The 15,320-nt window shown below is 39.9% G+C and overlaps 1 non-coding gene across 1 annotated transcript; it reads right to left on the bottom strand.

The window, feature by feature from the left end:
• Positions 1-8,405: 8,405 nt before the first annotated feature.
• On the bottom strand, positions 8,406-8,512 carry LOC113687214 (small nucleolar RNA R71). The gene has a single exon (XR_003447720.2). It is a non-coding gene; the product is annotated as a small nucleolar RNA R71 (small nucleolar RNA).
• Positions 8,513-15,320: the final 6,808 nt, after the last annotated feature.

Below are 15,320 nucleotides of genomic sequence, written 5' to 3'. Positions count from 1 at the left end.
AGATTCTTAATTATCACTCATTTGATTTTAGTAAATTGTTATTTAATTTCTAGTTGGCTATTTTATTTTTATTATTTTACTTTTAGTTGAATTGCTTAAATTGTCACCCCTGAGATAAAAACACCCCTCTTGTCGCTGTGAACTTGAAAAAAAACAACTACTCCCAGTTCCTGTAGATTTGACCCTACTCACCGCTATTTACAGAAATTACTTTTAGTTTGAGTAGGTTTTTTATTATTGCACAGGCTTCGACAACCTGTCAGATTTCACCTTCATCTTCAAGCCGTCTTCAAGCCCGACAGTCTTCATCTTCAAGCCATCATCAGCCTTCATCTTCAAGGACAAATTGAGGTACGCAGGTGATTTTACTTAACCTTCATCTATGTTTCTAGTTTATTTTTCTTAGGCATTTCATCAAACAGCTTCTGAGTAGGAGAATTGAGGGAGTTTCCACATATAGGAATGTATGGAAATTGGCATCTGTTCTTCAGTTCGTAAAAGATGCAAATTGTGATTAAACCCACAAACTAGAGAGGTTAATTTAAAAATGCACCCTCAAAGTTATAGAGATTAGAGAGTTTCTATTTTGACCCTGCTTCTGCTTAAACTCGGATGATGACCGTATTGACGGCCACAACTTGGAACACTCGCAAGCACTGAGCTTTCCGGACATTGTTATTTCAATCCAAGAAGCTGCGAGCCTTCTCCTTATTTATGTTTCATGGCCTGTTGATTTGCCTTTCTGGATGGAAGAAAGATGGGATCCGTAGGAACAAATGCCTGGTGGTGGGCTGGTAGCACCAACTGGGGTTCCCCCATTGTTGGTTTTGTATTCTAGTATGAAGTAGCAGACTTGTGAGAAGACATTAAAACAAGAAAAAAAAGGTAAAACAGGTGAATTTGGAATTGAATTCGAAATCGGAATTGACCATTTCGAATTCGAAAGCGGTCGGAAAAATACATGTCCAAATTTCAAAATTTCTGATTTCAGCTTCCGATTTACCGATTTTGAATTCGATGCACAGGCCTAGTTCCGTTTCATCTTCATCATCAACCTCAACCTCTGTCCCAAAATGGAAGCTTTGAACAATTGTATAAAAGCTAAATGCAAGATAATCATATTATCAACTATCATCTAACATATAACTATGACAAACCATCATTTAGGCCTCAAAATGGACTAATTATTCGACTGACAACTCCTAATTTTGATGAGAACGGTTAACAATTAGAAAAGATTAGCTTAGTATATAAGCATGAAAAGAAATACCTAGAAAGCAAATCAATTAAACACAATTTCCAGGAGCAAAACTGCTCCCAAATAAGATCCAATGAATACCAGACATGGTTCTGTTCTGTACAACCCAAATCCCACAAAAATTTTCCCAAAGATCTCTTCCCAACTCTATCAAGTGATGTACGTTGAGTCTAATGAAACCAAAAGAGTAAGAAATCTAAGGAGCCCTTAAACTATATCAATGAATACTAGACAAGGTATTCATTGATGCCATAAATACCAGACATGGTTTTGTTGTATACAACCCAAATCCCATAAAAATTTCCCAAAAGATCTCTTCCCTACTATATCAAGTGATGCACATTGAGTCCAATGAAACCAAAAGAGTAAAAAAACTAGGGAGCCCTTAAACTATTGCTGTTATTTACTTTTGGCCTTTAATCTAAATTTTGTTTCCGATTAGTCCTTGAACAATTAAAATTGCACGCTTTAAGGATTTTCGGTGACTTTATGCATAAATTTGGTTTGATTTGAAAGGCATATTTGTCCATTTGTAATTGAAGTTTCAGAATCAACTTCAAAAACCCTCAAAAAGGTAACCCTTCAATTTCTTAAACACATCATTAGATTTTTCTTTACAAATCCTCTAAAAATCAAGTTTTACCCAAAAGATTTTGACAGTAAAGCTTTTAAATGATTGAAAAAAACACCACATGCGAGGCATGGTACAAAACTTTATTCTTATGGGTAAAACTCGATTTTCAGAAGATTTATGAAGAAAAATCTAATGATGTGCTTAAGAAATTGAAGGGTTACCTTTTTTTAGAGTTTTCGATGCTAGTCTCGATGCTTCAGTTATGAATGGATAAAAATGCCCTTTAAATTCAGCTAAATTTATGTCTAAAGTCACTGGAAGTCCTTAAAGTGTATAGATTTAATTATTTAAAGGCCAATCAAAAATAAAATTTAGATGAGGGGTCAAAATAGGCAACCACAATAGTTTAAAGGTTCCATAGGTTTTTTATCCAAACCAAAAACACCATGTTCAGTTTCACTGACGTACCAATTCCTCTGAATTACTAGACACCACATCTAATCAGCAAAGCTAGCAACATTCTCAACCAATTAAGAAAAAGATGCTCCCTTGTTTCATTTCAAGGCTTACATTTTTAAAGCTTTCAAGATCAGTGCACTGATAACATGCCATTATTAAGCTTTCACAGACCAAACCGGAGCCCTTCTGATACTTGTGGGATAGGATGAGCTCCGCCAAGGAATTCTCCATGCTGCTTTGGGGCATTTTCGGTTGGTGGGGGTGGTGCCTGAGGACAAATGTGGTGCGATAGCTGGGGCCTAAGCGTAGTAGGGCTCTTATGTGACCTGCGGTTATGCAGTGATAGATGGTGACTACTTCTGCTGCTGAAGCTACTGCTATGAAGCAAATGATCAATTTGGGAATGAGGATTTCTAACACCTCTAACCAATATTGTCCCACAGTTAGCCGTCCCATTGGGCCGTGAGGTTTGTTCCTAGCAGTGCTGGATAACACAACAGACTAATGCCTCAGCGAAAGGCCTCGGCTACGTAGGGGACACCACAACAGGTTATTAAAGCAGCCCAGGGCTTCCTCTCTAGCCGATGTAAAATCATTACAGGGTTGAGCTATCATCCTCCGCCATGAATTAATATATGAGAATTCTGAATTCAATACCAACGAAAGGTTGGCAACTTTGATATACGTATATATATATATATATATATATATATATATATATATATATATATATATATATATATTGCCCAAGAAGAAGAAAGTGTCGGATACTACGAGATGAAGTTGTTGTTTGACAATGGTTCTATTTTGACATGGAAGACTTGGGTTTTTGTTGTTAGGACTCGTCTCTATTGCTTGGATTACTATTTTTAAGAGATATATTTTGAAATAAAATTTTTTTTTGTGAAAACTAACAATCGAAACATGATGACATAATTGGTACATGATTGCAACATTTTATGTTCGCCCCAATCAAAGCGTAGCACTTTCGGATAGCCCAACAAAATGGGTTTATTTATTCTGGAGCAGATCATCTCAACTGTAAGGCTTATATTCTAAACAGACCCGTCGACATTTGGTACACAGGTTACAAGTTTGCTAGTGTTGTACAGTTTTGTACGTTAAATACAACATACTACGTTTAGTTCTGGTTTTCCAAAAGGAAAAAAAAAAGAAAAAAAAAAGAAATTCAAGGAAAAAAGAGACCTTAGATATTCAAGTATCCATTTTCTATTACTTGTTTGTTAAACAAGTAATAGATTACGTAATATATAAGCCATTCATATATATAACAAGAACTTTATATAATTTTAAAAAACTTATCTTATTTAATTTGCATGTTGATCATGTCCTACCAGTTAACATTAAATGAAAACTGGAATTAACCAGGCACAATTCAATCATGGATTCCACTTCAAGAACAATCTAAGAGCAGGATATTTGACTGCTAATAGGTTTAAAGGGATATTGATTATCTGCTGCATAATTGAAACTGAAATTGCCGTGTGTAACACCATAATAGATTGGTTGGCCACCGTTAACGAGGCAAGACCCACCGCTATTTTGAGACAAGACAGCGGGATTAATCTTTTCAACGCTTTGAAAGCCGGAGCAGGACAGCTTGACCTGGGTCTGAGTGCAAGTGCAATCGTTAAAGATGGTGAGTTTGAACTCCGGCTTGGATTGTACCTTTGCTGCTGTTGGAGCCTGCAATATGATCAGACTTGATAGAGAGCATCCTTGAGCATTTGCAGTGCCTGCAAGTTAAAATGAATTACTACTACCAATTAACAACATAACATATATTATTTATTAATTCCAAAGAAAAACACATTATACACATACATATTATTATTAAACTAAGGATGAAATGCATGCATCAAAAAACATGTAAACACATGCATTGTATGTCTAAAGTGGACCAGCCAAAAGTTTTGAAGTTGATAACACTATTATTTTATCTCCTACTTGAAAAAAAAAAGATGTTTTCAAGTATAGATTTTAATGAAAATTTATCAATACACATATCTAATTTCTTTTTTTTTTCAAAATTAAACGTGCACCTGTTCAACACAGCGTGCATGCGCGTATATGTGAGGCCCCAGTCCGTTCGTAAGTTGATATTAGGGTTATTCATTATTTTGTACGGTTAAATTAAGGTTTTAGAGCTAAGGAGAAACCCTAATCTCGGCTAAGATTGAAAACCCTAATTTGCTTATGATAAAACCCTAGTTTATGTATTATTCGTAAGTTCGAGCTATAGTTTATATGCAGTATTCTAGTGTGTGTTTTGGCACAAGTAAAAATAGGATTCGTTATAGTTTACAGAGGTTTAACAAGTTTGAAAATGGTTGGCAAACTCTGGATTAGCAAACCTCTAGTGTTACAATATTAGAAAGCTTAAGTGGAGTTTTATTTATCGCCCGCCTTTTTTCACATTTTCTTTATTAGAAAAATTCCCCAAATAATTTTTATAAATAAATATAGGTTTTAGATGATTTTTCTAGTATCGGTTAGTTTTTGAGAAATTAAGAACGTATATCGGACGTGGGACCCACTAGTGCGGTAAGTTCGGAAAAATTCGGCCAGTTAGGTTAAGTTTTGGATACTGAATTTAATTTATCGGGTGTTATGAGATAATTAAAGGTTGTTATATGGATGAGAGTGGAGAGAGACAAAAGGATATGTATGTATTAAATAGGGTGACAAGTGTCACCATAAGAATAGGTCTTACAATTTTGACCACTATTCATGCCTTCACCAAATTAATATCAAAATTGACCACAAAATTCACCATTTCTTCCCTCTCCTTGGCCGACCTTCTCCAAGCAAAAAAAGAAAAGAAACTCTCCACAATCTTGTCTTCAATCTTGCCCAATTTCTCAATTAAACCGATTAATCTTCAAGTTACTCCATAAAATCCCTTAAGTGAGTGGTTGTGAGGTGTTTAGTGAAGTTGTTTGGAAGCTTAAGGTGCTAAGTGGTCTCTCTTCTTTGGTTCTAAGGTGAGTGACTATGGAACCTCTCTCTTCTATCTAAAGATGCTTAATTAATGACTTGTGGTTGTTACAAGTGTGATTTGGTGGACTATTTCTTGATTTTGTTAAGATTGATGAAGTTTTCTATTTATTTGGGATTTTTGCTGTTTGCATATGATTAATATTATGTGGCTATGTATGATGATTGGAAATGATTGAGAATGAAGCTAGTTGGTGTGAATGGTAGTTAATTGCAGCAAATTTCTCGTTTGGAAGATAAATTAGCAAGTTAGGGTTTCATTGTTCTTCATTCTGTCCGGTTCTGTAGCACATAGTTAGAGGTCGATTTGGCCTTAGATTAAAACATAAAAATTGTAGAGAATGATATTTTAGAGGTGCCTACAAAATTTCAGGTCGATCGGAGTAGCGTAGCTTGTGAAAAGATGGAATTACCCTTGCTGTCCTGTTTCTACCCGAACCTGAGAACTGCGATTGTAATTGGTTATTTTGGTTTGGAATGTTTCAGAATGGGTTGTTTAGGTCTTCTGATGAAATGTAGCCCTGTTTCTAAGCTTTCGTATGGCTTTGGAATTTCTGGATTTGGACTTATGTAGGCTGTTTTATGATGTTTGTACTAGAATACGGTTTGTGAACCTATTTTGCGATTCTGGTGTAGTATGTTACATTTTTGATGTAGTTACACTCAAAATTGGATGGAGTGGCCTTCTACAATATTGTAGCCCCTTAAGTCCTGAATATGCCTATGAAATTTCAGGTCAAACGGATTAGTGTATCCTGAGTTATAGACAAACACTCAAGCCTGTTTTGAACATCAGATTCTGTGCGTTTTTAGTTTAGCTTCTGCCCGTGACTTTTTCGGTTTTGATACCGTACGATATGTGATAGAGCCGTTATTTGGCACGTTTTGCATTGTTATCTTGTCCTAATTTTGGCCATTCATGGTGCTAAGAAAGGGGATTTCACTCATATTTGACATTTGTGTGAATTGTAGGTGGTTAGCATTAAAATGATATCGCGGGGAAAATTTTCCAGAAGACTTTTCATTTCAGAGCGTGGCCACGCCTTGGAAGGTGGACGAAACCGAAAGACGGACCGTGGTCCATGTGGACCAGGCGCATCGGATCAAAGCTCCAAAAGGGAAATAGCTTTTACGTTGCTTTGAAGAGAGAATTTTCCTGCGGCGGCTATAAGAGAGAAAGAAAAGCAAGATTCAGAAACAGTACTTTTTAGCCTAGGCTCTCTTTTTCTACTTTTTGGGAAAAGACTTGTCAGACACTTTTGTTTTCTCTTTTGTTTTCTTCTGCGGCTCTGGGTCAGACATTGGAGACTTTCTCCTTGGCTGTAGCTTTTGCTATTGGCTTCTGTACAATTTTTCCTATTCGAGTTTTGCTTCTACTTTCGCCCCAGAGATACGAACGCGTAACCCAACAAAGGGAAGCGAAGGTCTTTCAGCCGTTCCTTCATTAATTCATCTTTTCCAATTCTTCGGCAATTAATTGAATGAATTCAATTAAATCACGCGGGACTGACACGATGAGGAGCGGCTAATTTCCTCCTCTACCCAAAGGTTGACGCGAGGGCGCGGTCCATAATATCTGTGAGATCTAATCGAATCTTCATTATTTCTTCCAATTTATTGCTATTCGTGTGTTTCCTGAATTAATTGTTCATGGGTATTTTATTAATTGAATATCAACGGCCGGGTATTTGATTTAATTTACTAGCCTACTGCCACGTTAATTAAATAGAATCCGTAATTGTTCATTTAATTGACACCCCGTGGCAACCACCATAATTGGCTTTATGATGGGGAAACGCATGATCTAATTTAAATAAACCCTCTTAGCGTGTTTATTGGTTAGGGTTGGGTTCTTCTAACTTTAATGCAATTGGGTAATTAAATTCCTATGGTCATACCTAGGGTTGTTATCTGGTTAGGGAAGCAGTTAATGGTCGTATCTTGACTGTCGAAAAGGTAAGGAAGAACTGGTTGTCAGAGCTTATTGATAACTATAACCAACCTAGTGATGAATGGGTGTAATATCTTTGTATCGATGAACATTTACTTGGACCGTGCCTGAGCAGTTGATCCTTTGGGTAGAACTTTTGTTAATTGCTATTTTTAGTGAATTGTGCTTTGTGAGTTAGTTTTGAATTTAGTTCGCTTTGTTTTTATTTTACTTTTATTTTATTTATTTCTCTCTCATTGAAAATCCCCCAATTTTGTTCTGCTGATTTGGAAAGAAATAATTTCCTACCTGCTCCCTGTGGAATCGACCCTACTTGCCATTGTACGCAAAATTAGTATTTTTATAGACAAACCCGGTATATCGGATCAAGCAAACTCTTCGGGAACAGGGTGAATCAAGTAACCCATTGCACACCTAGGGTCCCTGCTCCAGTACTTGGATTTGTTCTATAATTATTTAATTGAGGTGGTAATTAGGACTTTTTAAGTAATTATTATTGCACAGGTTCGACACCTGTCAATTTTTGGCGCCGTTGCCGGGGAGCTGACGTTTGGATTATTTGTTTCTTTTCAAATTCAATTTTTATTTTTATTTTTATTTTATTCTGTTCTTCTTGGTATTTTTGCTAGTTTATGCCCCGTTCTTCTCGCACAGGTGAATTAGTATACGACCCTGAGGTTGAGAAGGCAGCGCGTAGGCGGAGGCAAGAGACCAAGAGGCAAAAAGGAGGGCACTTATTTACTGCAAACGAGTCAGCGGAAGACGAAGTAAGCATGGCCAACACCCAAACATTGAGGGAGCTGGCTGCCCCGGAGCTGACTCACCATCCGTTATGCATCACATTCCCCGCCTTGGCTGAGAATACTGCTTTCGAACTGAAGTCGGGGTTGATTCACCTCCTACCTTCTTTCCATGGTCTCTCTGGCGAAGAACCCCACAAGCACGTAAAGGAGTTCGAGGTGGTTTGCTCTAGTATGAAACCTCCTGGGGTCACTGAAGAGCAAATTAGACTGAGAGCCTTTCCGTTCTCTCTCAAGGATGCAGCCAAAGATTGGTTGTACTACCTACCAGCAGGTAGTATTACCACATGGGCGCAGCTGAAAAAGAAATTCTTGGAAAAATTCTTCCCTGCATCCCGAGCTGCGAGTTTGAGGAAGGAGATTTGCGGCATTAAGCAATATCCCGGTGAGTCCTTGTATGAATATTGGGAAAGGTTTAACAAGTTGTGCACTAGATGCCCGCAGCATCAAATTAGTGAGCAACTGTTAATCCAATACTTCTATGAAGGGCTCCAACCAACAGATAGGAGTATCATTGATGCTGCGAGTGGGGGAGCACTTGCAAACAAGACACCGAGGGAAGCGTGGGAGCTCATCGAAGCCATGGCAGAGAACTCCCAACAATTTGGCTTACGTGAGAGCAACCCTCCCCGTAGAGTCAACGAGGTGGAGACGTCATCCCTCCAGCAGCAGATATCGGAGCTAACATCCGTTGTTCGACAATTAGTGGTGGGAAATGTGCCCCAAATAAAGGCCTGTGGAATCTGCACAAATATGGGCCACCATACTGACTCATGCCCTATATTGCAAGAGGATGGGGCTGAGCAAGTGAATATGGCTGGAGGCGTGCCCGCGCCTCGTAGGCAATACGATCCGTATTCCAACACGTACAATCCGGGTTGGAGAGATCACCCCAATCTCAGCTATGGTAGTAGGCCACAAAATGCATTCTCCAATCGGCTTCCAGGATTTCAGCAACCTTGGCAACATAAGTCTCAACCCTCGTCCTCAAGCTCAGGGAGTTCTTTGGAAGAAATTGTCAAGAGTTTGGCCAACACTACCACTCAACTCGTCACGACCACCACTCAGTTCCAACAGGACACCAAAGCAGGCATGAAGGACATGGAGATTCGAATGAGTCAAATGACAACTGCCATTAACCGCCTGGAGTCCCACGTCTATGGGAAATTGCCATCACAACCCGAGGTAAATCCCAGGAATGTAAGTGCCATGACATTAAGGAGTGGCAAAGAGGTGGATGGACCTAAAGTGGTAAATTCGAAAAGCAAAAGTGAGGAGGAGATAGAAAAGGAGATTGAAGAGGAATGGCGCATTCGCGAAGAGCCTAAGGTAACATCTATTCCTTCGATCCCTATTAAATCTAATATAGCTCCTTTTCCTTGCAGGTTGGAAAAGACAAAGAGGGCAGAAAAGGAAAAAGAAATCCTGGATGTGTTCCGCAAAGTTCAAGTAAACATCCCCCTATTGGACGCGATCAAGCAGGTACCCAAGTACGCAAAGTTCTTGAAAGACTTGTGCGTTAACAAAAGAAAACTAAGGGGTGATGAAAGAGTGATGGTAGGAGAGAATGTATCAGCTGTACTTCAAAGGAAACTCCCACCCAAATGCGGAGATCCAGGTATGTTTGCTATCCCCTGTAAGATTGGTCATTATAGTATCAAGAATGCCATGATAGATTTAGGGGCTTCTATTAATGTGATGCCTAAATCAATCTATGATTCCCTAAATTTAGGACCTTTAAAAGAAACGGGGATAATAATTCAATTGGCTGATCGTACATGTGCTTATCCGGATGGGATAGTTGAGGATGTTTTAGTGCAAGTAGATGGATTAATTTTTCCTGCTGATTTTTATGTGCTTTAGGGTTTAGGGTTTAGGGTTTAGGGTTTAGGGTTTAGGGTTTAGGGTTTAGGGTTTTTAGGGTTTAGGGTTTTTAGGGTTTAGGGTTTTTAGGGTTTAGGGTTTAGGGTTTAGGGTTTAGGGTTTAGGGTTTAGGGTTTAGGGTTTAGGGTTTAGGGTTTAGGGTTTAGGGTTTAGGGTTTAGGGTTTAGGGTTTAGGGTTTAGGGTTTAGGGTTTAGGGTTTAGGGTTTAGGGTTTAGGGTTTAGGGTTTAGGGTTTAGGGTTTAGGGTTTAGGGTTTAGGGTTTAGGGTTTAGGGTTTAGGGTTTAGGGTTTAGGGTTTAGGGTTTAGGGTTTAGGGTTTAGGGTTTAGGGTTTAGGGTTTAGGGTTTAGGGTTTAGGGTTTAGGGTTTAGGGTTTAGGGTTTAGGGTTTAGGGTTTAGGGTTTAGGGTTTAGGGTTTAGGGTTTAGGGTTTAGGGTTTAGGGTTTAGGGTTTAGGGTTTAGGGTTTAGGGTTTAGGGTTTAGGGTTTAGGGTTTAGGGTTTAGGGTTTAGGGTTTAGGGTTTAGGGTTTAGGGTTTAGGGTTTAGGGTTTAGGGTTTAGGGTTTAGGGTTTAGGGTTTAGGGTTTAGGGTTTAGGGTTTAGGGTTTAGGGTTTAGGGTTTAGGGTTTAGGGTTTAGGGTTTAGGGTTTAGGGTTTAGGGTTTAGGGTTTAGGGTTTAGGGTTTAGGGTTTAGGGTTTAGGGTTTAGGGTTTAGGGTTTAGGGTTTAGGGTTTAGGGTTTAGGGTTTAGGGTTTAGGGTTTAGGGTTTAGGGTTTAGGGTTTAGGGTTTAGGGTTTAGGGTTTAGGGTTTAGGGTTTAGGGTTTAGGGTTTAGGGTTTAGGGTTTAGGGTTTAGGGTTTAGGGTTTAGGGTTTAGGGTTTAGGGTTTAGGGTTTAGGGTTTAGGGTTTAGGGTTTAGGGTTTAGGGTTTAGGGTTTAGGGTTTAGGGTTTAGGGTTTAGGGTTTAGGGTTTAGGGTTTAGGGTTTAGGGTTTAGGGTTTAGGGTTTAGGGTTTAGGGTTTAGGGTTTAGGGTTTAGGGTTTAGGGTTTAGGGTTTAGGGTTTAGGGTTTAGGGTTTAGGGTTTAGGGTTTAGGGTTTAGGGTTTAGGGTTTAGGGTTTAGGGTTTAGGGTTTAGGGTTTAGGGTTTAGGGTTTAGGGTTTAGGGTTTAGGGTTTAGGGTTTAGGGTTTAGGGTTTAGGGTTTAGGGTTTAGGGTTTAGGGTTTAGGGTTTAGGGTTTAGGGTTTAGGGTTTAGGGTTTAGGGTTTAGGGTTTAGGGTTTAGGGTTTAGGGTTTAGGGTTTAGGGTTTAGGGTTTAGGGTTTAGGGTTTAGGGTTTAGGGTTTAGGGTTTAGGGTTTAGGGTTTAGGGTTTAGGGTTTAGGGTTTAGGGTTTAGGGTTTAGGGTTTAGGGTTTAGGGTTTAGGGTTTAGGGTTTAGGGTTTAGGGTTTAGGGTTTAGGGTTTAGGGTTTAGGGTTTAGGGTTTAGGGTTTAGGGTTTAGGGTTTAGGGTTTAGGGTTTAGGGTTTAGGGTTTAGGGTTTAGGGTTTAGGGTTTAGGGTTTAGGGTTTAGGGTTTAGGGTTTAGGGTTTAGGGTTTAGGGTTTAGGGTTTAGGGTTTAGGGTTTAGGGTTTAGGGTTTAGGGTTTAGGGTTTAGGGTTTAGGGTTTAGGGTTTAGGGTTTAGGGTTTAGGGTTTAGGGTTTAGGGTTTAGGGTTTAGGGTTTAGGGTTTAGGGTTTAGGGTTTAGGGTTTAGGGTTTAGGGTTTAGGGTTTAGGGTTTAGGGTTTAGGGTTTAGGGTTTAGGGTTTAGGGTTTAGGGTTTAGGGTTTAGGGTTTAGGGTTTAGGGTTTAGGGTTTAGGGTTTAGGGTTTAGGGTTTAGGGTTTAGGGTTTAGGGTTTAGGGTTTAGGGTTTAGGGTTTAGGGTTTAGGGTTTAGGGTTTAGGGTTTAGGGTTTAGGGTTTAGGGTTTAGGGTTTAGGGTTTAGGGTTTAGGGTTTAGGGTTTAGGGTTTAGGGTTTAGGGTTTAGGGTTTAGGGTTTAGGGTTTAGGGTTTAGGGTTTAGGGTTTAGGGTTTAGGGTTTAGGGTTTAGGGTTTAGGGTTTAGGGTTTAGGGTTTAGGGTTTAGGGTTTAGGGTTTAGGGTTTAGGGTTTAGGGTTTAGGGTTTAGGGTTTAGGGTTTAGGGTTTAGGGTTTAGGGTTTAGGGTTTAGGGTTTAGGGTTTAGGGTTTAGGGTTTAGGGTTTAGGGTTTAGGGTTTAGGGTTTAGGGTTTAGGGTTTAGGGTTTAGGGTTTAGGGTTTAGGGTTTAGGGTTTAGGGTTTAGGGTTTAGGGTTTAGGGTTTAGGGTTTAGGGTTTAGGGTTTAGGGTTTAGGGTTTAGGGTTTAGGGTTTAGGGTTTAGGGTTTAGGGTTTAGGGTTTAGGGTTTAGGGTTTAGGGTTTAGGGTTTAGGGTTTAGGGTTTAGGGTTTAGGGTTTAGGGTTTAGGGTTTAGGGTTTAGGGTTTAGGGTTTAGGGTTTAGGGTTTAGGGTTTAGGGTTTAGGGTTTAGGGTTTAGGGTTTAGGGTTTAGGGTTTAGGGTTTAGGGTTTAGGGTTTAGGGTTTAGGGTTTAGGGTTTAGGGTTTAGGGTTTAGGGTTTAGGGTTTAGGGTTTAGGGTTTAGGGTTTAGGGTTTAGGGTTTAGGGTTTAGGGTTTAGGGTTTAGGGTTTAGGGTTTAGGGTTTAGGGTTTAGGGTTTAGGGTTTAGGGTTTAGGGTTTAGGGTTTAGGGTTTAGGGTTTAGGGTTTAGGGTTTAGGGTTTAGGGTTTAGGGTTTAGGGTTTAGGGTTTAGGGTTTAGGGTTTAGGGTTTAGGGTTTAGGGTTTAGGGTTTAGGGTTTAGGGTTTAGGGTTTAGGGTTTAGGGTTTAGGGTTTAGGGTTTAGGGTTTAGGGTTTAGGGTTTAGGGTTTAGGGTTTAGGGTTTAGGGTTTAGGGTTTAGGGTTTAGGGTTTAGGGTTTAGGGTTTAGGGTTTAGGGTTTAGGGTTTAGGGTTTAGGGTTTAGGGTTTAGGGTTTAGGGTTTAGGGTTTAGGGTTTAGGGTTTAGGGTTTAGGGTTTAGGGTTTAGGGTTTAGGGTTTAGGGTTTAGGGTTTAGGGTTTAGGGTTTAGGGTTTAGGGTTTAGGGTTTAGGGTTTAGGGTTTAGGGTTTAGGGTTTAGGGTTTAGGGTTTAGGGTTTAGGGTTTAGGGTTTAGGGTTTAGGGTTTAGGGTTTAGGGTTTAGGGTTTAGGGTTTAGGGTTTAGGGTTTAGGGTTTAGGGTTTAGGGTTTAGGGTTTAGGGTTTAGGGTTTAGGGTTTAGGGTTTAGGGTTTAGGGTTTAGGGTTTAGGGTTTAGGGTTTAGGGTTTAGGGTTTAGGGTTTAGGGTTTAGGGTTTAGGGTTTAGGGTTTAGGGTTTAGGGTTTAGGGTTTAGGGTTTAGGGTTTAGGGTTTAGGGTTTAGGGTTTAGGGTTTAGGGTTTAGGGTTTAGGGTTTAGGGTTTAGGGTTTAGGGTTTAGGGTTTAGGGTTTAGGGTTTAGGGTTTAGGGTTTAGGGTTTAGGGTTTAGGGTTTAGGGTTTAGGGTTTAGGGTTTAGGGTTTAGGGTTTAGGGTTTAGGGTTTAGGGTTTAGGGTTTAGGGTTTAGGGTTTAGGGTTTAGGGTTTAGGGTTTAGGGTTTAGGGTTTAGGGTTTAGGGTTTAGGGTTTAGGGTTTAGGGTTTAGGGTTTAGGGTTTAGGGTTTAGGGTTTAGGGTTTAGGGTTTAGGGTTTAGGGTTTAGGGTTTAGGGTTTAGGGTTTAGGGTTTAGGGTTTAGGGTTTAGGGTTTAGGGTTTAGGGTTTAGGGTTTAGGGTTTAGGGTTTAGGGTTTAGGGTTTAGGGTTTAGGGTTTAGGGTTTAGGGTTTAGGGTTTAGGGTTTAGGGTTTAGGGTTTAGGGTTTAGGGTTTAGGGTTTAGGGTTTAGGGTTTAGGGTTTAGGGTTTAGGGTTTAGGGTTTAGGGTTTAGGGTTTAGGGTTTAGGGTTTAGGGTTTAGGGTTTAGGGTTTAGGGTTTAGGGTTTAGGGTTTAGGGTTTAGGGTTTAGGGTTTAGGGTTTAGGGTTTAGGGTTTAGGGTTTAGGGTTTAGGGTTTAGGGTTTAGGGTTTAGGGTTTAGGGTTTAGGGTTTAGGGTTTAGGGTTTAGGGTTTAGGGTTTAGGGTTTAGGGTTTAGGGTTTAGGGTTTAGGGTTTAGGGTTTAGGGTTTAGGGTTTAGGGTTTAGGGTTTAGGGTTTAGGGTTTAGGGTTTAGGGTTTAGGGTTTAGGGTTTAGGGTTTAGGGTTTAGGGTTTAGGGTTTAGGGTTTAGGGTTTAGGGTTTAGGGTTTAGGGTTTAGGGTTTAGGGTTTAGGGTTTAGGGTTTAGGGTTTAGGGTTTAGGGTTTAGGGTTTAGGGTTTAGGGTTTAGGGTTTAGGGTTTAGGGTTTAGGGTTTAGGGTTTAGGGTTTAGGGTTTAGGGTTTAGGGTTTAGGGTTTAGGGTTTAGGGTTTAGGGTTTAGGGTTTAGGGTTTAGGGTTTAGGGTTTAGGGTTTAGGGTTTAGGGTTTAGGGTTTAGGGTTTAGGGTTTAGGGTTTAGGGTTTAGGGTTTAGGGTTTAGGGTTTAGGGTTTAGGGTTTAGGGTTTAGGGTTTAGGGTTTAGGGTTTAGGGTTTAGGGTTTAGGGTTTAGGGTTTAGGGTTTAGGGTTTAGGGTTTAGGGTTTAGGGTTTAGGGTTTAGGGTTTAGGGTTTAGGGTTTAGGGTTTAGGGTTTAGGGTTTAGGGTTTAGGGTTTAGGGTTTAGGGTTTAGGGTTTAGGGTTTAGGGTTTAGGGTTTAGGGTTTAGGGTTTAGGGTTTAGGGTTTAGGGTTTAGGGTTTAGGGTTTAGGGTTTAGGGTTTAGGGTTTAGGGTTTAGGGTTTAGGGTTTAGGGTTTAGGGTTTAGGGTTTAGGGTTTAGGGTTTAGGGTTTAGGGTTTAGGGTTTAGGGTTTAGGGTTTAGGGTTTAGGGTTTAGGGTTTAGGGTTTAGGGTTTAGGGTTTAGGGTTTAGGGTTTAGGGTTTAGGGTTTAGGGTTTAGGGTTTAGGGTTTAGGGTTTAGGGTTTAGGGTTTAGGGTTTAGGGTTTAGGGTTTAGGGTTTAGGGTTTAGGGTTTAGGGTTTAGGGTTTAGGGTTTAGGGTTTAGGGTTTAGGGTTTAGGGTTTAGGGTTTAGGGTTTAGGGTTTAGGGTTTAGGGTTTAGGGTTTAGGGTTTAGGGTTTAGGGTTTAGGGTTTAGGGTTTAGGGTTTAGGGTTTAGGGTTTAGGGTTTAGGGTTTAGGGTTTAGGGTTTAGGGTTTAGGGTTTAGGGTTTAGGGTTTAGGGTTTAGGGTTTAGG

Source organism: Coffea arabica, chromosome 1c, assembly GCF_036785885.1.
Source record: "Coffea arabica cultivar ET-39 chromosome 1c, Coffea Arabica ET-39 HiFi, whole genome shotgun sequence".
Taxonomy (NCBI): Eukaryota; Viridiplantae; Streptophyta; class Magnoliopsida; order Gentianales; family Rubiaceae; genus Coffea; species Coffea arabica.
The sequence above is the reverse complement of the archived record's forward strand: the minus strand, read 5'-3'. Positions and strand labels throughout refer to the sequence as shown.